Source organism: Schistocerca gregaria, unplaced genomic scaffold (genome assembly GCF_023897955.1).
Source record: "Schistocerca gregaria isolate iqSchGreg1 unplaced genomic scaffold, iqSchGreg1.2 ptg000507l, whole genome shotgun sequence".
NCBI classification, from domain to species: Eukaryota; Metazoa; Arthropoda; class Insecta; order Orthoptera; family Acrididae; genus Schistocerca; species Schistocerca gregaria.
The window spans coordinates 146,190-166,034 of record NW_026061910.1 but is presented as its reverse complement, the minus strand read 5'-3'; the positions used below and the strand labels follow the sequence as shown (position 1 = coordinate 166,034).

The 19,845-nt window shown below is 52.0% G+C and overlaps 14 non-coding genes across 14 annotated transcripts; all 14 read left to right on the top strand.

Annotated features, from left to right (window-relative positions):
* The first annotated feature begins 374 nt into the window (after positions 1-374).
* LOC126313845 (5S ribosomal RNA) lies at positions 375-493 on the top strand. Its single transcript, XR_007555455.1, has one exon. It is a non-coding gene; the product is annotated as a 5S ribosomal RNA (ribosomal RNA).
* A 1,282-nt stretch (positions 494-1,775) lies between these two features.
* LOC126313844 (5S ribosomal RNA) lies at positions 1,776-1,894 on the top strand. Its single transcript, XR_007555454.1, has one exon. It is a non-coding gene; the product is annotated as a 5S ribosomal RNA (ribosomal RNA).
* Positions 1,895-3,176: 1,282 nt separating this feature from the next.
* Positions 3,177-3,295, top strand: LOC126313843 (5S ribosomal RNA). Its single transcript, XR_007555453.1, has one exon. It is a non-coding gene; the product is annotated as a 5S ribosomal RNA (ribosomal RNA).
* A 1,282-nt stretch (positions 3,296-4,577) lies between these two features.
* LOC126313840 (5S ribosomal RNA) lies at positions 4,578-4,696 on the top strand. Its single transcript, XR_007555451.1, has one exon. It is a non-coding gene; the product is annotated as a 5S ribosomal RNA (ribosomal RNA).
* A 1,282-nt stretch (positions 4,697-5,978) lies between these two features.
* On the top strand, positions 5,979-6,097 carry LOC126313839 (5S ribosomal RNA). The gene has a single exon (XR_007555450.1). It is a non-coding gene; the product is annotated as a 5S ribosomal RNA (ribosomal RNA).
* Positions 6,098-7,379: 1,282 nt separating this feature from the next.
* LOC126313838 (5S ribosomal RNA) lies at positions 7,380-7,498 on the top strand. The gene has a single exon (XR_007555449.1). It is a non-coding gene; the product is annotated as a 5S ribosomal RNA (ribosomal RNA).
* A 1,282-nt stretch (positions 7,499-8,780) lies between these two features.
* LOC126313837 (5S ribosomal RNA) lies at positions 8,781-8,899 on the top strand. Its single transcript, XR_007555448.1, has one exon. It is a non-coding gene; the product is annotated as a 5S ribosomal RNA (ribosomal RNA).
* Positions 8,900-10,181: 1,282 nt separating this feature from the next.
* Positions 10,182-10,300, top strand: LOC126313836 (5S ribosomal RNA). Its single transcript, XR_007555447.1, has one exon. It is a non-coding gene; the product is annotated as a 5S ribosomal RNA (ribosomal RNA).
* Positions 10,301-11,582: 1,282 nt separating this feature from the next.
* On the top strand, positions 11,583-11,701 carry LOC126313835 (5S ribosomal RNA). Its single transcript, XR_007555446.1, has one exon. It is a non-coding gene; the product is annotated as a 5S ribosomal RNA (ribosomal RNA).
* Positions 11,702-12,983: 1,282 nt separating this feature from the next.
* Positions 12,984-13,102, top strand: LOC126313834 (5S ribosomal RNA). Its single transcript, XR_007555445.1, has one exon. It is a non-coding gene; the product is annotated as a 5S ribosomal RNA (ribosomal RNA).
* A 1,282-nt stretch (positions 13,103-14,384) lies between these two features.
* Positions 14,385-14,503, top strand: LOC126313833 (5S ribosomal RNA). The gene has a single exon (XR_007555444.1). It is a non-coding gene; the product is annotated as a 5S ribosomal RNA (ribosomal RNA).
* Positions 14,504-15,785: 1,282 nt separating this feature from the next.
* Positions 15,786-15,904, top strand: LOC126313832 (5S ribosomal RNA). The gene has a single exon (XR_007555443.1). It is a non-coding gene; the product is annotated as a 5S ribosomal RNA (ribosomal RNA).
* Positions 15,905-17,186: 1,282 nt separating this feature from the next.
* On the top strand, positions 17,187-17,305 carry LOC126313831 (5S ribosomal RNA). Its single transcript, XR_007555442.1, has one exon. It is a non-coding gene; the product is annotated as a 5S ribosomal RNA (ribosomal RNA).
* Positions 17,306-18,587: 1,282 nt separating this feature from the next.
* LOC126313828 (5S ribosomal RNA) lies at positions 18,588-18,706 on the top strand. The gene has a single exon (XR_007555440.1). It is a non-coding gene; the product is annotated as a 5S ribosomal RNA (ribosomal RNA).
* Positions 18,707-19,845: the final 1,139 nt, after the last annotated feature.

Here is a 19,845-nt window from a genome sequence, read left to right as displayed (position 1 = left end):
CCGTGCGAATTACGCAAATATCTAGAAGCGCGACGCGTGTCAGGCAGGTGAGAACGCTTCTCTCGGTCCAGCAGGACACTGCCACACCCCGCGCAGTCCACCCGCCGCCCGGCCGCGCGCAATCCCTGCGACGGACAACAATAACAAGGTGCGTCTCCCGCGAGTGTCGGAGGCCGCACGAACCAAACGAATGACAGGCGGTGCAACGAGCAGCTGTGTTGTGCGTCTGACCCACGTGGCGGCGCGCCGCACTGCGCGTCGCCTTCGAGGTGGAAGGACGTGCTTTGCGTCAAATGTGCCACCGAAAATGGCGATTGCGTGTATTGGGAGGAGAGGCGAAGCCTTCTTGTGCCGTGCGGCTACAGTATAAGGACGCCAACGGCCATACCATGTTGAATACACCGGTTCTCGTCCGATCACCGAAGTTAAGCAACATCGGGCCCGGTTAGTACTTGGATGGGTGACCGCCTGGGAACACCGGGTGCTGTTGGCTCCCTCTCTTCTTTTAAATTTTATGTCACTACACCTGCCAGCCCTCTTTTCATACAAACTCTCAGGTGCGACGAAGATGCTTCCACAAGCATTTTAAACTACTGTATTAAACGTAAGATGCGAAATTACAGTAATGAACTCAGTTTGTACAAGAATGCGCGGAGGAAGAGTGCTAGGAACTCGTTGAAAATAACGAAACACTGCGAATCGACAGATGTGCTCTTGAAATGCGTCAGAGCCTACTGTTTTGTAGGAGCGCTAAATTCCAAAAACTAACTACATTAAAAAAAACCTGTTCCCGTCCGACCACCGAAGATAAGCAACAACGTTTATATTCGGATCGGCGACCGCCTGGGAACTCTGGCTGTCTTCATTTCTTGCTTTCTTGTCGCTACCCCTGCCAGCCGTTTTTTCATGCTACCTTTCTCATGCGACAAAGATGCTTCCATACTGATTTTAAACTATCGTAAGATACGATATTAAGGAACTCAGTTTGAAAAGAGTGCGCCAAGGAAGACTTGCAAAGAGTCTCTGGAAATAACAAAACAGTATGAAGTGACAGAAATGTTGTGAAATACGTCAGGGCATATTGTTTTGTAGCAGTGCACAACGGCAAATTTGTAAACAAAAATTTACCTTTCGTCGCTACAAGAGATGGATACTTTGTCGAAAAGCCTGTGTCTTGTGTGCATGTTTTCGCACCTTTCCACGGCACGGCGCGGCACAGAGCTGCTCTGGTAGCTCCGAACGGCCGCACACGTCGCCTCGGACACGCCGGTTCGGCCCGCGCCCATCTCGCAGATGTTCCTCGTGCTTGTGCTGTCATATGGACCGCGACCCGAGCGGCAGCGAGCGGCAGTCGAGCAAAGTCGGGACAAGTCGGGACGGAAGGTGACAGCCGATTATGCACCGTGCGAATTACGCAAATATCTAGAAGCGCGACGCGTGTCAGGCAGGTGAGAACGCTTCTCTCGGTCCAGCAGGACACTGCCACACCCCGCGCAGTCCACCCGCCGCCCGGCCGCGCGCAATCCCTACGACGGACAACAATAACAAGGTGCGTCTCCCGCGAGTGTCGGAGGCCGCACGAACCAAACGAATGACAGGCGGTGCAACGAGCAGCTGTGTTGTGCGTCTGACCCACGTGGCGGCGCGCCGCACTGCGCGTCGCCTTCGAGGTGGAAGGACGTGCTTTGCGTCAAATGTGCCACCGAAAATGGCGATTGCGTGTATTGGGAGGAGAGGCGAAGCCTTCTTGTGCCGTGCGGCTACAGTATAAGGACGCCAACGGCCATACCATGTTGAATACACCGGTTCTCGTCCGATCACCGAAGTTAAGCAACATCGGGCCCGGTTAGTACTTGGATGGGTGACCGCCTGGGAACACCGGGTGCTGTTGGCTCCCTCTCTTCTTTTAAATTTTATGGCACTACACCTGCCAGCCCTCTTTTCATACAAACTCTCAGGTGCGACGAAGATGCTTCCACAAGCATTTTAAACTACTGTATTAAACGTAAGATGCGAAATTACAGTAATGAACTCAGTTTGTACAAGAATGCGCGGAGGAAGAGTGCTAGGAACTCGTTGAAAATAACGAAACACTGCGAATCGACAGATGTGCTCTTGAAATGCGTCAGAGCCTACTGTTTTGTAGGAGCGCTAAATTCCAAAAACTAACTACATTAAAAAAAACCTGTTCCCGTCCGACCACCGAAGATAAGCAACAACGTTTATATTCGGATCGGCGACCGCCTGGGAACTCTGGCTGTCTTCATTTCTTGCTTTCTTGTCGCTACCCCTGCCAGCCGTTTTTTCATGCTACCTTTCTCATGTGACAAAGATGCTTCCATACTGATTTTAAACTATCGTAAGATACGATATTAAGGAACTCAGTTTGAAAAGAGTGCGCCAAGGAAGACTTGCAAAGAGTCTCTGGAAATAACAAAACAGTATGAAGTGACAGAAATGTTGTGAAATACGTCAGGGCATATTGTTTTGTAGCAGTGCACAACGGCAAATTTGTAAACAAAAATTTACCTTTCGTCGCTACAAGAGATGGATACTTTGTCGAAAAGCCTGTGTCTTGTGTGCATGTTTTCGCACCTTTCCACGGCACGGCGCGGCACAGAGCTGCTCTGGTAGCTCCGAACGGCCGCACACGTGGCCTCGGACACGCCGGTTCGGCCCGCGCCCATCTCGCAGATGTTCCTCGTGCTTGTGCTGTCACATGGACCGCGACCCGAGCGGCAGCGAGCGGCAGTCGAGCAAAGTCGGGACAAGTCGGGACGGAAGGTGACAGCCGATTATGCACCGTGCGAATTACGCAAATATCTAGAAGCGCGACGCGTGTCAGGCAGGTGAGAACGCTTCTCTCGGTCCAGCAGGACACTGCCACACCCCGCGCAGTCCACCCGCCGCCCGGCCGCGCGCAATCCCTGCGACGGACAACAATAACAAGGTGCGCCTCCCGCGAGTGTCGGAGGCCGCACGAACCAAACGAATGACAGGCGGTGCAACGAGCAGCTGTGTTGTGCGTCTGACCCACGTGGCGGCGCGCCGCACTGCGCGTCGCCTTCGAGGTGGAAGGACGTGCTTTGCGTCAAATGTGCCACCGAAAATGGCGATTGCGTGTATTGGGAGGAGAGGCGAAGCCTTCTTGTGCCGTGCGGCTACAGTATAAGGACGCCAACGGCCATACCATGTTGAATACACCGGTTCTCGTCCGATCACCGAAGTTAAGCAACATCGGGCCCGGTTAGTACTTGGATGGGTGACCGCCTGGGAACACCGGGTGCTGTTGGCTCCCTCTCTTCTTTTAAATTTTATGGCACTACACCTGCCAGCCCTCTTTTCATACAAACTCTCAGGTGCGACGAAGATGCTTCCACAAGCATTTTAAACTACTGTATTAAACGTAAGATGCGAAATTACAGTAATGAACTCAGTTTGTACAAGAATGCGCGGAGGAAGAGTGCTAGGAACTCGTTGAAAATAACGAAACACTGCGAATCGACAGATGTGCTCTTGAAATGCGTCAGAGCCTACTGTTTTGTAGGAGCGCTAAATTCCAAAAACTAACTACATTAAAAAAAACCTGTTCCCGTCCGACCACCGAAGATAAGCAACAACGTTTATATTCGGATCGGCGACCGCCTGGGAACTCTGGCTGTCTTCATTTCTTGCTTTCTTGTCGCTACCCCTGCCAGCCGTTTTTTCATGCTACCTTTCTCATGCGACAAAGATGCTTCCATACTGATTTTAAACTATCGTAAGATACGATATTAAGGAACTCAGTTTGAAAAGAGTGCGCCAAGGAAGACTTGCAAAGAGTCTCTGGAAATAACAAAACAGTATGAAGTGACAGAAATGTTGTGAAATACGTCAGGGCATATTGTTTTGTAGCAGTGCACAACGGCAAATTTGTAAACAAAAATTTACCTTTCGTCGCTACAAGAGATGGATACTTTGTCGAAAAGCCTGTGTCTTGTGTGCATGTTTTCGCACCTTTCCACGGCACGGCGCGGCACAGAGCTGCTCTGGTAGCTCCGAACGGCCGCACACGTCGCCTCGGACACGCCGGTTCGGCCCGCGCCCATCTCGCAGATGTTCCTCGTGCTTGTGCTGTCATATGGACCGCGACCCGAGCGGCAGCGAGCGGCAGTCGAGCAAAGTCGGGACAAGTCGGGACGGAAGGTGACAGCCGATTATGCACCGTGCGAATTACGCAAATATCTAGAAGCGCGACGCGTGTCAGGCAGGTGAGAACGCTTCTCTCGGTCCAGCAGGACACTGCCACACCCCGCGCAGTCCACCCGCCGCCCGGCCGCGCGCAATCCCTGCGACGGACAACAATAACAAGGTGCGTCTCCCGCGAGTGTCGGAGGCCGCACGAACCAAACGAATGACAGGCGGTGCAACGAGCAGCTGTGTTGTGCGTCTGACCCACGTGGCGGCGCGCCGCACTGCGCGTCGCCTTCGAGGTGGAAGGACGTGCTTTGCGTCAAATGTGCCACCGAAAATGGCGATTGCGTGTATTGGGAGGAGAGGCGAAGCCTTCTTGTGCCGTGCGGCTACAGTATAAGGACGCCAACGGCCATACCATGTTGAATACACCGGTTCTCGTCCGATCACCGAAGTTAAGCAACATCGGGCCCGGTTAGTACTTGGATGGGTGACCGCCTGGGAACACCGGGTGCTGTTGGCTCCCTCTCTTCTTTTAAATTTTATGGCACTACACCTGCCAGCCCTCTTTTCATACAAACTCTCAGGTGCGACGAAGATGCTTCCACAAGCATTTTAAACTACTGTATTAAACGTAAGATGCGAAATTACAGTAATGAACTCAGTTTGTACAAGAATGCGCGGAGGAAGAGTGCTAGGAACTCGTTGAAAATAACGAAACACTGCGAATCGACAGATGTGCTCTTGAAATGCGTCAGAGCCTACTGTTTTGTAGGAGCGCTAAATTCCAAAAACTAACTACATTAAAAAAAACCTGTTCCCGTCCGACCACCGAAGATAAGCAACAACGTTTATATTCGGATCGGCGACCGCCTGGGAACTCTGGCTGTCTTCATTTCTTGCTTTCTTGTCGCTACCCCTGCCAGCCGTTTTTTCATGCTACCTTTCTCATGTGACAAAGATGCTTCCATACTGATTTTAAACTATCGTAAGATACGATATTAAGGAACTCAGTTTGAAAAGAGTGCGCCAAGGAAGACTTGCAAAGAGTCTCTGGAAATAACAAAACAGTATGAAGTGACAGAAATGTTGTGAAATACGTCAGGGCATATTGTTTTGTAGCAGTGCACAACGGCAAATTTGTAAACAAAAATTTACCTTTCGTCGCTACAAGAGATGGATACTTTGTCGAAAAGCCTGTGTCTTGTGTGCATGTTTTCGCACCTTTCCACGGCACGGCGCGGCACAGAGCTGCTCTGGTAGCTCCGAACGGCCGCACACGTCGCCTCGGACACGCCGGTTCGGCCCGCGCCCATCTCGCAGATGTTCCTCGTGCTTGTGCTGTCACATGGACCGCGACCCGAGCGGCAGCGAGCGGCAGTCGAGCAAAGTCGGGACAAGTCGGGACGGAAGGTGACAGCCGATTATGCACCGTGCGAATTACGCAAATATCTAGAAGCGCGACGCGTGTCAGGCAGGTGAGAACGCTTCTCTCGGTCCAGCAGGACACTGCCACACCCCGCGCAGTCCACCCGCCGCCCGGCCGCGCGCAATCCCTGCGACGGACAACAATAACAAGGTGCGTCTCCCGCGAGTGTCGGAGGCCGCACGAACCAAACGAATGACAGGCGGTGCAACGAGCAGCTGTGTTGTGCGTCTGACCCACGTGGCGGCGCGCCGCACTGCGCGTCGCCTTCGAGGTGGAAGGACGTGCTTTGCGTCAAATGTGCCACCGAAAATGGCGATTGCGTGTATTGGGAGGAGAGGCGAAGCCTTCTTGTGCCGTGCGGCTACAGTATAAGGACGCCAACGGCCATACCATGTTGAATACACCGGTTCTCGTCCGATCACCGAAGTTAAGCAACATCGGGCCCGGTTAGTACTTGGATGGGTGACCGCCTGGGAACACCGGGTGCTGTTGGCTCCCTCTCTTCTTTTAAATTTTATGGCACTACACCTGCCAGCCCTCTTTTCATACAAACTCTCAGGTGCGACGAAGATGCTTCCACAAGCATTTTAAACTACTGTATTAAACGTAAGATGCGAAATTACAGTAATGAACTCAGTTTGTACAAGAATGCGCGGAGGAAGAGTGCTAGGAACTCGTTGAAAATAACGAAACACTGCGAATCGACAGATGTGCTCTTGAAATGCGTCAGAGCCTACTGTTTTGTAGGAGCGCTAAATTCCAAAAACTAACTACATTAAAAAAAACCTGTTCCCGTCCGACCACCGAAGATAAGCAACAACGTTTATATTCGGATCGGCGACCGCCTGGGAACTCTGGCTGTCTTCATTTCTTGCTTTCTTGTCGCTACCCCTGCCAGCCGTTTTTTCATGCTACCTTTCTCATGTGACAAAGATGCTTCCATACTGATTTTAAACTATCGTAAGATACGATATTAAGGAACTCAGTTTGAAAAGAGTGCGCCAAGGAAGACTTGCAAAGAGTCTCTGGAAATAACAAAACAGTATGAAGTGACAGAAATGTTGTGAAATACGTCAGGGCATATTGTTTTGTAGCAGTGCACAACGGCAAATTTGTAAACAAAAATTTACCTTTCGTCGCTACAAGAGATGGATACTTTGTCGAAAAGCCTGTGTCTTGTGTGCATGTTTTCGCACCTTTCCACGGCACGGCGCGGCACAGAGCTGCTCTGGTAGCTCCGAACGGCCGCACACGTGGCCTCGGACACGCCGGTTCGGCCCGCGCCCATCTCGCAGATGTTCCTCGTGCTTGTGCTGTCACATGGACCGCGACCCGAGCGGCAGCGAGCGGCAGTCGAGCAAAGTCGGGACAAGTCGGGACGGAAGGTGACAGCCGATTATGCACCGTGCGAATTACGCAAATATCTAGAAGCGCGACGCGTGTCAGGCAGGTGAGAACGCTTCTCTCGGTCCAGCAGGACACTGCCACACCCCGCGCAGTCCACCCGCCGCCCGGCCGCGCGCAATCCCTGCGACGGACAACAATAACAAGGTGCGTCTCCCGCGAGTGTCGGAGGCCGCACGAACCAAACGAATGACAGGCGGTGCAACGAGCAGCTGTGTTGTGCGTCTGACCCACGTGGCGGCGCGCCGCACTGCGCGTCGCCTTCGAGGTGGAAGGACGTGCTTTGCGTCAAATGTGCCACCGAAAATGGCGATTGCGTGTATTGGGAGGAGAGGCGAAGCCTTCTTGTGCCGTGCGGCTACAGTATAAGGACGCCAACGGCCATACCATGTTGAATACACCGGTTCTCGTCCGATCACCGAAGTTAAGCAACATCGGGCCCGGTTAGTACTTGGATGGGTGACCGCCTGGGAACACCGGGTGCTGTTGGCTCCCTCTCTTCTTTTAAATTTTATGGCACTACACCTGCCAGCCCTCTTTTCATACAAACTCTCAGGTGCGACGAAGATGCTTCCACAAGCATTTTAAACTACTGTATTAAACGTAAGATGCGAAATTACAGTAATGAACTCAGTTTGTACAAGAATGCGCGGAGGAAGAGTGCTAGGAACTCGTTGAAAATAACGAAACACTGCGAATCGACAGATGTGCTCTTGAAATGCGTCAGAGCCTACTGTTTTGTAGGAGCGCTAAATTCCAAAAACTAACTACATTAAAAAAAACCTGTTCCCGTCCGACCACCGAAGATAAGCAACAACGTTTATATTCGGATCGGCGACCGCCTGGGAACTCTGGCTGTCTTCATTTCTTGCTTTCTTGTCGCTACCCCTGCCAGCCGTTTTTTCATGCTACCTTTCTCATGCGACAAAGATGCTTCCATACTGATTTTAAACTATCGTAAGATACGATATTAAGGAACTCAGTTTGAAAAGAGTGCGCCAAGGAAGACTTGCAAAGAGTCTCTGGAAATAACAAAACAGTATGAAGTGACAGAAATGTTGTGAAATACGTCAGGGCATATTGTTTTGTAGCAGTGCACAACGGCAAATTTGTAAACAAAAATTTACCTTTCGTCGCTACAAGAGATGGATACTTTGTCGAAAAGCCTGTGTCTTGTGTGCATGTTTTCGCACCTTTCCACGGCACGGCGCGGCACAGAGCTGCTCTGGTAGCTCCGAACGGCCGCACACGTCGCCTCGGACACGCCGGTTCGGCCCGCGCCCATCTCGCAGATGTTCCTCGTGCTTGTGCTGTCATATGGACCGCGACCCGAGCGGCAGCGAGCGGCAGTCGAGCAAAGTCGGGACAAGTCGGGACGGAAGGTGACAGCCGATTATGCACCGTGCGAATTACGCAAATATCTAGAAGCGCGACGCGTGTCAGGCAGGTGAGAACGCTTCTCTCGGTCCAGCAGGACACTGCCACACCCCGCGCAGTCCACCCGCCGCCCGGCCGCGCGCAATCCCTGCGACGGACAACAATAACAAGGTGCGTCTCCCGCGAGTGTCGGAGGCCGCACGAACCAAACGAATGACAGGCGGTGCAACGAGCAGCTGTGTTGTGCGTCTGACCCACGTGGCGGCGCGCCGCACTGCGCGTCGCCTTCGAGGTGGAAGGACGTGCTTTGCGTCAAATGTGCCACCGAAAATGGCGATTGCGTGTATTGGGAGGAGAGGCGAAGCCTTCTTGTGCCGTGCGGCTACAGTATAAGGACGCCAACGGCCATACCATGTTGAATACACCGGTTCTCGTCCGATCACCGAAGTTAAGCAACATCGGGCCCGGTTAGTACTTGGATGGGTGACCGCCTGGGAACACCGGGTGCTGTTGGCTCCCTCTCTTCTTTTAAATTTTATGGCACTACACCTGCCAGCCCTCTTTTCATACAAACTCTCAGGTGCGACGAAGATGCTTCCACAAGCATTTTAAACTACTGTATTAAACGTAAGATGCGAAATTACAGTAATGAACTCAGTTTGTACAAGAATGCGCGGAGGAAGAGTGCTAGGAACTCGTTGAAAATAACGAAACACTGCGAATCGACAGATGTGCTCTTGAAATGCGTCAGAGCCTACTGTTTTGTAGGAGCGCTAAATTCCAAAAACTAACTACATTAAAAAAAACCTGTTCCCGTCCGACCACCGAAGATAAGCAACAACGTTTATATTCGGATCGGCGACCGCCTGGGAACTCTGGCTGTCTTCATTTCTTGCTTTCTTGTCGCTACCCCTGCCAGCCGTTTTTTCATGCTACCTTTCTCATGTGACAAAGATGCTTCCATACTGATTTTAAACTATCGTAAGATACGATATTAAGGAACTCAGTTTGAAAAGAGTGTGCCAAGGAAGACTTGCAAAGAGTCTCTGGAAATAACAAAACAGTATGAAGTGACAGAAATGTTGTGAAATACGTCAGGGCATATTGTTTTGTAGCAGTGCACAACGGCAAATTTGTAAACAAAAATTTACCTTTCGTCGCTACAAGAGATGGATACTTTGTCGAAAAGCCTGTGTCTTGTGTGCATGTTTTCGCACCTTTCCACGGCACGGCGCGGCACAGAGCTGCTCTGGTAGCTCCGAACGGCCGCACACGTGGCCTCGGACACGCCGGTTCGGCCCGCGCCCATCTCGCAGATGTTCCTCGTGCTTGTGCTGTCACATGGACCGCGACCCGAGCGGCAGCGAGCGGCAGTCGAGCAAAGTCGGGACAAGTCGGGACGGAAGGTGACAGCCGATTATGCACCGTGCGAATTACGCAAATATCTAGAAGCGCGACGCGTGTCAGGCAGGTGAGAACGCTTCTCTCGGTCCAGCAGGACACTGCCACACCCCGCGCAGTCCACCCGCCGCCCGGCCGCGCGCAATCCCTGCGACGGACAACAATAACAAGGTGCGTCTCCCGCGAGTGTCGGAGGCCGCACGAACCAAACGAATGACAGGCGGTGCAACGAGCAGCTGTGTTGTGCGTCTGACCCACGTGGCGGCGCGCCGCACTGCGCGTCGCCTTCGAGGTGGAAGGACGTGCTTTGCGTCAAATGTGCCACCGAAAATGGCGATTGCGTGTATTGGGAGGAGAGGCGAAGCCTTCTTGTGCCGTGCGGCTACAGTATAAGGACGCCAACGGCCATACCATGTTGAATACACCGGTTCTCGTCCGATCACCGAAGTTAAGCAACATCGGGCCCGGTTAGTACTTGGATGGGTGACCGCCTGGGAACACCGGGTGCTGTTGGCTCCCTCTCTTCTTTTAAATTTTATGGCACTACACCTGCCAGCCCTCTTTTCATACAAACTCTCAGGTGCGACGAAGATGCTTCCACAAGCATTTTAAACTACTGTATTAAACGTAAGATGCGAAATTACAGTAATGAACTCAGTTTGTACAAGAATGCGCGGAGGAAGAGTGCTAGGAACTCGTTGAAAATAACGAAACACTGCGAATCGACAGATGTGCTCTTGAAATGCGTCAGAGCCTACTGTTTTGTAGGAGCGCTAAATTCCAAAAACTAACTACATTAAAAAAAACCTGTTCCCGTCCGACCACCGAAGATAAGCAACAACGTTTATATTCGGATCGGCGACCGCCTGGGAACTCTGGCTGTCTTCATTTCTTGCTTTCTTGTCGCTACCCCTGCCAGCCGTTTTTTCATGCTACCTTTCTCATGCGACAAAGATGCTTCCATACTGATTTTAAACTATCGTAAGATACGATATTAAGGAACTCAGTTTGAAAAGAGTGCGCCAAGGAAGACTTGCAAAGAGTCTCTGGAAATAACAAAACAGTATGAAGTGACAGAAATGTTGTGAAATACGTCAGGGCATATTGTTTTGTAGCAGTGCACAACGGCAAATTTGTAAACAAAAATTTACCTTTCGTCGCTACAAGAGATGGATACTTTGTCGAAAAGCCTGTGTCTTGTGTGCATGTTTTCGCACCTTTCCACGGCACGGCGCGGCACAGAGCTGCTCTGGTAGCTCCGAACGGCCGCACACGTCGCCTCGGACACGCCGGTTCGGCCCGCGCCCATCTCGCAGATGTTCCTCGTGCTTGTGCTGTCATATGGACCGCGACCCGAGCGGCAGCGAGCGGCAGTCGAGCAAAGTCGGGACAAGTCGGGACGGAAGGTGACAGCCGATTATGCACCGTGCGAATTACGCAAATATCTAGAAGCGCGACGCGTGTCAGGCAGGTGAGAACGCTTCTCTCGGTCCAGCAGGACACTGCCACACCCCGCGCAGTCCACCCGCCGCCCGGCCGCGCGCAATCCCTGCGACGGACAACAATAACAAGGTGCGTCTCCCGCGAGTGTCGGAGGCCGCACGAACCAAACGAATGACAGGCGGTGCAACGAGCAGCTGTGTTGTGCGTCTGACCCACGTGGCGGCGCGCCGCACTGCGCGTCGCCTTCGAGGTGGAAGGACGTGCTTTGCGTCAAATGTGCCACCGAAAATGGCGATTGCGTGTATTGGGAGGAGAGGCGAAGCCTTCTTGTGCCGTGCGGCTACAGTATAAGGACGCCAACGGCCATACCATGTTGAATACACCGGTTCTCGTCCGATCACCGAAGTTAAGCAACATCGGGCCCGGTTAGTACTTGGATGGGTGACCGCCTGGGAACACCGGGTGCTGTTGGCTCCCTCTCTTCTTTTAAATTTTATGGCACTACACCTGCCAGCCCTCTTTTCATACAAACTCTCAGGTGCGACGAAGATGCTTCCACAAGCATTTTAAACTACTGTATTAAACGTAAGATGCGAAATTACAGTAATGAACTCAGTTTGTACAAGAATGCGCGGAGGAAGAGTGCTAGGAACTCGTTGAAAATAACGAAACACTGCGAATCGACAGATGTGCTCTTGAAATGCGTCAGAGCCTACTGTTTTGTAGGAGCGCTAAAATCCAAAAACTAACTACATTAAAAAAAACCTGTTCCCGTCCGACCACCGAAGATAAGCAACAACGTTTATATTCGGATCGGCGACCGCCTGGGAACTCTGGCTGTCTTCATTTCTTGCTTTCTTGTCGCTACCCCTGCCAGCCGTTTTTTCATGCTACCTTTCTCATGTGACAAAGATGCTTCCATACTGATTTTAAACTATCGTAAGATACGATATTAAGGAACTCAGTTTGAAAAGAGTGCGCCAAGGAAGACTTGCAAAGAGTCTCTGGAAATAACAAAACAGTATGAAGTGACAGAAATGTTGTGAAATACGTCAGGGCATATTGTTTTGTAGCAGTGCACAACGGCAAATTTGTAAACAAAAATTTACCTTTCGTCGCTACAAGAGATGGATACTTTGTCGAAAAGCCTGTGTCTTGTGTGCATGTTTTCGCACCTTTCCACGGCACGGCGCGGCACAGAGCTGCTCTGGTAGCTCCGAACGGCCGCACACGTCGCCTCGGACACGCCGGTTCGGCCCGCGCCCATCTCGCAGATGTTCCTCGTGCTTGTGCTGTCACATGGACCGCGACCCGAGCGGCAGCGAGCGGCAGTCGAGCAAAGTCGGGACAAGTCGGGACGGAAGGTGACAGCCGATTATGCACCGTGCGAATTACGCAAATATCTAGAAGCGCGACGCGTGTCAGGCAGGTGAGAACGCTTCTCTCGGTCCAGCAGGACACTGCCACACCCCGCGCAGTCCACCCGCCGCCCGGCCGCGCGCAATCCCTGCGACGGACAACAATAACAAGGTGCGTCTCCCGCGAGTGTCGGAGGCCGCACGAACCAAACGAATGACAGGCGGTGCAACGAGCAGCTGTGTTGTGCGTCTGACCCACGTGGCGGCGCGCCGCACTGCGCGTCGCCTTCGAGGTGGAAGGACGTGCTTTGCGTCAAATGTGCCACCGAAAATGGCGATTGCGTGTATTGGGAGGAGAGGCGAAGCCTTCTTGTGCCGTGCGGCTACAGTATAAGGACGCCAACGGCCATACCATGTTGAATACACCGGTTCTCGTCCGATCACCGAAGTTAAGCAACATCGGGCCCGGTTAGTACTTGGATGGGTGACCGCCTGGGAACACCGGGTGCTGTTGGCTCCCTCTCTTCTTTTAAATTTTATGGCACTACACCTGCCAGCCCTCTTTTCATACAAACTCTCAGGTGCGACGAAGATGCTTCCACAAGCATTTTAAACTACTGTATTAAACGTAAGATGCGAAATTACAGTAATGAACTCAGTTTGTACAAGAATGCGCGGAGGAAGAGTGCTAGGAACTCGTTGAAAATAACGAAACACTGCGAATCGACAGATGTGCTCTTGAAATGCGTCAGAGCCTACTGTTTTGTAGGAGCGCTAAATTCCAAAAACTAACTACATTAAAAAAAACCTGTTCCCGTCCGACCACCGAAGATAAGCAACAACGTTTATATTCGGATCGGCGACCGCCTGGGAACTCTGGCTGTCTTCATTTCTTGCTTTCTTGTCGCTACCCCTGCCAGCCGTTTTTTCATGCTACCTTTCTCATGTGACAAAGATGCTTCCATACTGATTTTAAACTATCGTAAGATACGATATTAAGGAACTCAGTTTGAAAAGAGTGCGCCAAGGAAGACTTGCAAAGAGTCTCTGGAAATAACAAAACAGTATGAAGTGACAGAAATGTTGTGAAATACGTCAGGGCATATTGTTTTGTAGCAGTGCACAACGGCAAATTTGTAAACAAAAATTTACCTTTCGTCGCTACAAGAGATGGATACTTTGTCGAAAAGCCTGTGTCTTGTGTGCATGTTTTCGCACCTTTCCACGGCACGGCGCGGCACAGAGCTGCTCTGGTAGCTCCGAACGGCCGCACACGTCGCCTCGGACACGCCGGTTCGGCCCGCGCCCATCTCGCAGATGTTCCTCGTGCTTGTGCTGTCATATGGACCGCGACCCGAGCGGCAGCGAGCGGCAGTCGAGCAAAGTCGGGACAAGTCGGGACGGAAGGTGACAGCCGATTATGCACCGTGCGAATTACGCAAATATCTAGAAGCGCGACGCGTGTCAGGCAGGTGAGAACGCTTCTCTCGGTCCAGCAGGACACTGCCACACCCCGCGCAGTCCACCCGCCGCCCGGCCGCGCGCAATCCCTGCGACGGACAACAATAACAAGGTGCGTCTCCCGCGAGTGTCGGAGGCCGCACGAACCAAACGAATGACAGGCGGTGCAACGAGCAGCTGTGTTGTGCGTCTGACCCACGTGGCGGCGCGCCGCACTGCGCGTCGCCTTCGAGGTGGAAGAACGTGCTTTGCGTCAAATGTGCCACCGAAAATGGCGATTGCGTGTATTGGGAGGAGAGGCGAAGCCTTCTTGTGCCGTGCGGCTACAGTATAAGGACGCCAACGGCCATACCATGTTGAATACACCGGTTCTCGTCCGATCACCGAAGTTAAGCAACATCGGGCCCGGTTAGTACTTGGATGGGTGACCGCCTGGGAACACCGGGTGCTGTTGGCTCCCTCTCTTCTTTTAAATTTTATGGCACTACACCTGCCAGCCCTCTTTTCATACAAACTCTCAGGTGCGACGAAGATGCTTCCACAAGCATTTTAAACTACTGTATTAAACGTAAGATGCGAAATTACAGTAATGAACTCAGTTTGTACAAGAATGCGCGGAGGAAGAGTGCTAGGAACTCGTTGAAAATAACGAAACACTGCGAATCGACAGATGTGCTCTTGAAATGCGTCAGAGCCTACTGTTTTGTAGGAGCGCTAAATTCCAAAAACTAACTACATTAAAAAAAACCTGTTCCCGTCCGACCACCGAAGATAAGCAACAACGTTTATATTCGGATCGGCGACCGCCTGGGAACTCTGGCTGTCTTCATTTCTTGCTTTCTTGTCGCTACCCCTGCCAGCCGTTTTTTCATGCTACCTTTCTCATGTGACAAAGATGCTTCCATACTGATTTTAAACTATCGTAAGATACGATATTAAGGAACTCAGTTTGAAAAGAGTGCGCCAAGGAAGACTTGCAAAGAGTCTCTGGAAATAACAAAACAGTATGAAGTGACAGAAATGTTGTGAAATACGTCAGGGCATATTGTTTTGTAGCAGTGCACAACGGCAAATTTGTAAACAAAAATTTACCTTTCGTCGCTACAAGAGATGGATACTTTGTCGAAAAGCCTGTGTCTTGTGTGCATGTTTTCGCACCTTTCCACGGCACGGCGCGGCACAGAGCTGCTCTGGTAGCTCCGAACGGCCGCACACGTCGCCTCGGACACGCCGGTTCGGCCCGCGCCCATCTCGCAGATGTTCCTCGTGCTTGTGCTGTCATATGGACCGCGACCCGAGCGGCAGCGAGCGGCAGTCGAGCAAAGTCGGGACAAGTCGGGACGGAAGGTGACAGCCGATTATGCACCGTGCGAATTACGCAAATATCTAGAAGCGCGACGCGTGTCAGGCAGGTGAGAACGCTTCTCTCGGTCCAGCAGGACACTGCCACACCCCGCGCAGTCCACCCGCCGCCCGGCCGCGCGCAATCCCTGCGACGGACAACAATAACAAGGTGCGTCTCCCGCGAGTGTCGGAGGCCGCACGAACCAAACGAATGACAGGCGGTGCAACGAGCAGCTGTGTTGTGCGTCTGACCCACGTGGCGGCGCGCCGCACTGCGCGTCGCCTTCGAGGTGGAAGGACGTGCTTTGCGTCAAATGTGCCACCGAAAATGGCGATTGCGTGTATTGGGAGGAGAGGCGAAGCCTTCTTGTGCCGTGCGGCTACAGTATAAGGACGCCAACGGCCATACCATGTTGAATACACCGGTTCTCGTCCGATCACCGAAGTTAAGCAACATCGGGCCCGGTTAGTACTTGGATGGGTGACCGCCTGGGAACACCGGGTGCTGTTGGCTCCCTCTCTTCTTTTAAATTTTATGTCACTACACCTGCCAGCCCTCTTTTCATACAAACTCTCAGGTGCGACGAAGATGCTTCCACAAGCATTTTAAACTACTGTATTAAACGTAAGATGCGAAATTACAGTAATGAACTCAGTTTGTACAAGAATGCGCGGAGGAAGAGTGCTAGGAACTCGTTGAAAATAACGAAACACTGCGAATCGACAGATGTGCTCTTGAAATGCGTCAGAGCCTACTGTTTTGTAGGAGCGCTAAATTCCAAAAACTAACTACATTAAAAAAAACCTGTTCCCGTCCGACCACCGAAGATAAGCAACAACGTTTATATTCGGATCGGCGACCGCCTGGGAACTCTGGCTGTCTTCATTTCTTGCTTTCTTGTCGCTACCCCTGCCAGCCGTTTTTTCATGCTACCTTTCTCATGTGACAAAGATGCTTCCATACTGATTTTAAACTATCGTAAGATACGATATTAAGGAACTCAGTTTGAAAAGAGTGCGCCAAGGAAGACTTGCAAAGAGTCTCTGGAAATAACAAAACAGTATGAAGTGACAGAAATGTTGTGAAATACGTCAGGGCATATTGTTTTGTAGCAGTGCACAACGGCAAATTTGTAAACAAAAATTTACCTTTCGTCGCTACAAGAGATGGATACTTTGTCGAAAAGCCTGTGTCTTGTGTGCATGTTTTCGCACCTTTCCACGGCACGGCGCGGCACAGAGCTGCTCTGGTAGCTCCGAACGGCCGCACACGTCGCCTCGGACACGCCGGTTCGGCCCGCGCCCATCTCGCAGATGTTCCTCGTGCTTGTGCTGTCATATGGACCGCGACCCGAGCGGCAGCGAGCGGCAGTCGAGCAAAGTCGGGACAAGTCGGGACGGAAGGTGACAGCCGATTATGCACCGTGCGAATTACGCAAATATCTAGAAGCGCGACGCGTGTCAGGCAGGTGAGAACGCTTCTCTCGGTCCAGCAGGACACTGCCACACCCCGCGCAGTCCACCCGCCGCCCGGCCGCGCGCAATCCCTGCGACGGACAACAATAACAAGGTGCGTCTCCCGCGAGTGTCGGAGGCCGCACGAACCAAACGAATGACAGGCGGTGCAACGAGCAGCTGTGTTGTGCGTCTGACCCACGTGGCGGCGCGCCGCACTGCGCGTCGCCTTCGAGGTGGAAGGACGTGCTTTGCGTCAAATGTGCCACCGAAAATGGCGATTGCGTGTATTGGGAGGAGAGGCGAAGCCTTCTTGTGCCGTGCGGCTACAGTATAAGGACGCCAACGGCCATACCATGTTGAATACACCGGTTCTCGTCCGATCACCGAAGTTAAGCAACATCGGGCCCGGTTAGTACTTGGATGGGTGACCGCCTGGGAACACCGGGTGCTGTTGGCTCCCTCTCTTCTTTTAAATTTTATGTCACTACACCTGCCAGCCCTCTTTTCATACAAACTCTCAGGTGCGACGAAGATGCTTCCACAAGCATTTTAAACTACTGTATTAAACGTAAGATGCGAAATTACAGTAATGAACTCAGTTTGTACAAGAATGCGCGGAGGAAGAGTGCTAGGAACTCGTTGAAAATAACGAAACACTGCGAATCGACAGATGTGCTCTTGAAATGCGTCAGAGCCTACTGTTTTGTAGGAGCGCTAAATTCCAAAAACTAACTACATTAAAAAAAACCTGTTCCCGTCCGACCACCGAAGATAAGCAACAACGTTTATATTCGGATCGGCGACCGCCTGGGAACTCTGGCTGTCTTCATTTCTTGCTTTCTTGTCGCTACCCCTGCCAGCCGTTTTTTCATGCTACCTTTCTCATGCGACAAAGATGCTTCCATACTGATTTTAAACTATCGTAAGATACGATATTAAGGAACTCAGTTTGAAAAGAGTGCGCCAAGGAAGACTTGCAAAGAGTCTCTGGAAATAACAAAACAGTATGAAGTGACAGAAATGTTGTGAAATACGTCAGGGCATATTGTTTTGTAGCAGTGCACAACGGCAAATTTGTAAACAAAAATTTACCTTTCGTCGCTACAAGAGATGGATACTTTGTCGAAAAGCCTGTGTCTTGTGTGCATGTTTTCGCACCTTTCCACGGCACGGCGCGGCACAGAGCTGCTCTGGTAGCTCCGAACGGCCGCACACGTCGCCTCGGACACGCCGGTTCGGCCCGCGCCCATCTCGCAGATGTTCCTCGTGCTTGTGCTGTCATATGGACCGCGACCCGAGCGGCAGCGAGCGGCAGTCGAGCAAAGTCGGGACAAGTCGGGACGGAAGGTGACAGCCGATTATGCACCGTGCGAATTACGCAAATATCTAGAAGCGCGACGCGTGTCAGGCAGGTGAGAACGCTTCTCTCGGTCCAGCAGGACACTGCCACACCCCGCGCAGTCCACCCGCCGCCCGGCCGCGCGCAATCCCTGCGACGGACAACAATAACAAGGTGCGTCTCCCGCGAGTGTCGGAGGCCGCACGAACCAAACGAATGACAGGCGGTGCAACGAGCAGCTGTGTTGTGCGTCTGACCCACGTGGCGGCGCGCCGCACTGCGCGTCGCCTTCGAGGTGGAAGGACGTGCTTTGCGTCAAATGTGCCACCGAAAATGGCGATTGCGTGTATTGGGAGGAGAGGCGAAGCCTTCTTGTGCCGTGCGGCTACAGTATAAGGACGCCAACGGCCATACCATGTTGAATACACCGGTTCTCGTCCGATCACCGAAGTTAAGCAACATCGGGCCCGGTTAGTACTTGGATGGGTGACCGCCTGGGAACACCGGGTGCTGTTGGCTCCCTCTCTTCTTTTAAATTTTATGTCACTACACCTGCCAGCCCTCTTTTCATACAAACTCTCAGGTGCGACGAAGATGCTTCCACAAGCATTTTAAACTACTGTATTAAACGTAAGATGCGAAATTACAGTAATGAACTCAGTTTGTACAAGAATGCGCGGAGGAAGAGTGCTAGGAACTCGTTGAAAATAACGAAACACTGCGAATCGACAGATGTGCTCTTGAAATGCGTCAGAGCCTACTGTTTTGTAGGAGCGCTAAATTCCAAAAACTAACTACATTAAAAAAAACCTGTTCCCGTCCGACCACCGAAGATAAGCAACAACGTTTATATTCGGATCGGCGACCGCCTGGGAACTCTGGCTGTCTTCATTTCTTGCTTTCTTGTCGCTACCCCTGCCAGCCGTTTTTTCATGCTACCTTTCTCATGCGACAAAGATGCTTCCATACTGATTTTAAACTATCGTAAGATACGATATTAAGGAACTCAGTTTGAAAAGAGTGCGCCAAGGAAGACTTGCAAAGAGTCTCTGGAAATAACAAAACAGTATGAAGTGACAGAAATGTTGTGAAATACGTCAGGGCATATTGTTTTGTAGCAGTGCACAACGGCAAATTTGTAAACAAAAATTTACCTTTCGTCGCTACAAGAGATGGATACTTTGTCGAAAAGCCTGTGTCTTGTGTGCATGTTTTCGCACCTTTCCACGGCACGGCGCGGCACAGAGCTGCTCTGGTAGCTCCGAACGGCCGCACACGTCGCCTCGGACACGCCGGTTCGGCCCGCGCCCATCTCGCAGATGTTCCTCGTGCTTGTGCTGTCATATGGACCGCGACCCGAGCGGCAGCGAGCGGCAGTCGAGCAAAGTCGGGACAAGTCGGGACGGAAGGTGACAGCCGATTATGCACCGTGCGAATTACGCAAATATCTAGAAGCGCGACGCGTGTCAGGCAGGTGAGAACGCTTCTCTCGGTCCAGCAGGACACTGCCACACCCCGCGCAGTCCACCCGCCGCCCGGCCGCGCGCAATCCCTGCGACGGACAACAATAACAAGGTGCGTCTCCCGCGAGTGTCGGAGGCCGCACGAACCAAACGAATGACAGGCGGTGCAACGAGCAGCTGTGTTGTGCGTCTGAC